Below are 2,735 nucleotides of genomic sequence, written 5' to 3' on the forward strand. Positions count from 1 at the left end.
CTTAAAGGCCTTCGCAAGTTTGGTGGTGTCTCCGTTAGTAAATAGATCGACTTCGTCGCGATCATTCACTAAATTGATAAAATCTCAGAAAGTTGATCTCCAATTAAATGTTAATGTTTTTGGTCATCGCGGGCTTGACTCTCGCATTATCAATTCGAAATACGCTGATTGATGAGCCATCAATCCACATGTATCCAGTTTTATCCATCTGAGACGTTGTGCCTATGATCTTGAGAATAGGAATAATTTTATTTTTCAAACCAGTCGACTCAAGCAGTGCCTTAATTTTAAAAATAAACCAAAGCATACGATTCTTACTATCAGCTTGATCTAATGAAGTTGAATTCGATGTATCAAACTCGAAACTGTTTTCAAGAGCTCCTGCACTTTTGCTCTCTCTGAGCGAGCGAAATAAATTTTTTAAAATTGTGTCTATATCAAACGAATCATATGAAATGAGTAGCCTTGAATACTCTTACCAGTAGCCCGGCATAACTGAGTCATGACGAAAAGGTAGACAGGAATGACAGATAACGATCCTTAATGCAATGGGGTCAAGCTTCAAAAATGCTTTCAAGTCATGGCGATCCTTACGACTTACTACTGTTTTGCGGAAAGTCTCGGCTGCATCAAGATACAGCAACTCATTCTGGATTCGACTCACCTCCTGTATCACCCAATGCTTACGTCCAATTTTAACAAGCTGAAGTTCTTTCTCTACACAACTTGGGCACATTACTATCTTTTGCTATGAATTAAGTCAGATATTTCCCATAATACTCAGAGAAATATTTGAGATTATATACTTGAGTCAAAAGCTTACAGAGAATTTCTCTATCAAACATATCTACAAGCCAATTATGACTAATTTTTTTGTGGCGCGGGGTGAAACTACGTCAGCTCTTTCTTGAGTTCCAATATTCCTTTTTCAAGCGTTGATCTCCTGTTCTTATTAACCAGTCGTAGATTATATTGTGGCTTTCAGGAGTCAGGTTCATTGCCAACCCATCTGATCAGATAATTGTACTTTCCAGAGCGTATCGTTTTGTGACCCAAGATCTTCTTCACCTCGAGAATATCGCCTCGATTAATAGTAGCATCTGTAGACTCTGTTTGAAGCATTTTAAGATTGTTTGACGCCTTATAGAGGGTATGCCCATTTCTTGAACGGATTTGGGCTCAATAGCCATCAATTCCAACGATTTTATAGCCTGCTTTGCTCCATCGAGCAGCTTCTTTTGAGACGTTATGATACGCTTGATCCGACGTCAAACTTTTTCTCAATTCTTTCGGCTTCCACCAGATTATGACTCAGAACTGCATTCGTTACTTTGCCTTTTGCCTCATTTGGGGTCATACCAATCGAACGATGAAACGTGGGATTGTAGTTTGATAACATCAGTGATAAGCTTTTGCGTAATTTTCTTGGGGAACATTTAGCTATTTTCTGCTTTAAGGTCTTGTGGAATCGTTCGATTTACTCATGATTCCGTGATCACCGGGTTCGTTGTTGTAGTGCTCAATTTTTTTAGTTTGGAAAAATTCTTGAGCCTGTCAGTTCATGAACTCGCTTCTATTATCATTTGTTAGGATATCAACTTTGTGAAGACCAACAAGCGCTTTAAACGCTGCTAAGACAGTTGCTACCGTCCTTTTTTGTAAGAGCTGTGATACCCGCGGCCTTGGGTTGATTTTGATAGCAGTCAAAGTCAGCCGTTTCTCCCATAACGCAAGATCAATTTGCCACGATTTGGGGTTGTGCAAAGCTATTTTGAAATCACTCAATCTCTTCTTTTGCTCTTGAAATCGTTAAATATCGATCTGACTCCCATACCAATCTCTTACTATTTTGAAAGCTATCTTAGGATCTAACTTCTTTGCCTTCTGAAACAGAGCTTGACCTTCGATAAAATCAGTTTTTGGGTCATAGTAGAGGTTCTTTAGTAGCGCGTCTACGATCTATTTAAATTTAATAAAATTCCCAGTAATTAATTGCTTAAATATCAAGTGCTTCACTCGTGATACCATCATCAAGTACACGACGTTTGTCTTAGAAGCATTTAAATGCTGTTTTGCCTGTGTATAGGTGAGAATAGTTTCTTTCGATAGTCTGAACCCCTTGTTTGTACCTTAAGCGTGATGCGATCCCGTACGACAGTCTCAAACCCATCAGGATTAAAAACACCAATATTTCGACGAATACCCTGCTAAATATCCTTCGGTGAAACTTTTACCTTGTACAAATCCTCGTATAGATAACATACTTCTTACTCGATAGTGAGACCATAGCACCACCTGACCATTCATCTTTGAACAAACCAGGCGTACGGCGATCTAACTTAGCTACCTCAGCGTCGTAGTCGCGTGAGAACCAATCGTACTTGTGCTCATTGAAGTGGGTTCGTAGCTTAGGCTTGATACAGCCTTGAAACGGATTATCACAGCTGAAAGCGATATAAGTGAAATCAGTGTCCATCTCCTGATACTGGAAGTCAGAGCGATTGAAGTAGAAATCTATGCAGTCATAGTAAAACTGAAGCAGAACTTGAGCATGCGTAGCTTAGCAAGCTGGTAGGTAGCAATCGACAAATGGATTGGGTTCTTATTTTTGAGTCGATGCTTCTTCATCGTCATTTCACACGGATTGTTAAGCTCCTCGAGACCATGGAACCTAAATTGTTCGATCTTGTTCTTAATAGCTTTGTCGCTCGACTCATACTTAACCTCTTTGTGCT

This window comes from Plasmopara halstedii (genome assembly GCF_900000015.1).
Source record: "Plasmopara halstedii genome assembly, contig: Scaffold_322, whole genome shotgun sequence".
Classification (NCBI taxonomy): domain Eukaryota; phylum Oomycota; class Peronosporomycetes; order Peronosporales; family Peronosporaceae; genus Plasmopara; species Plasmopara halstedii.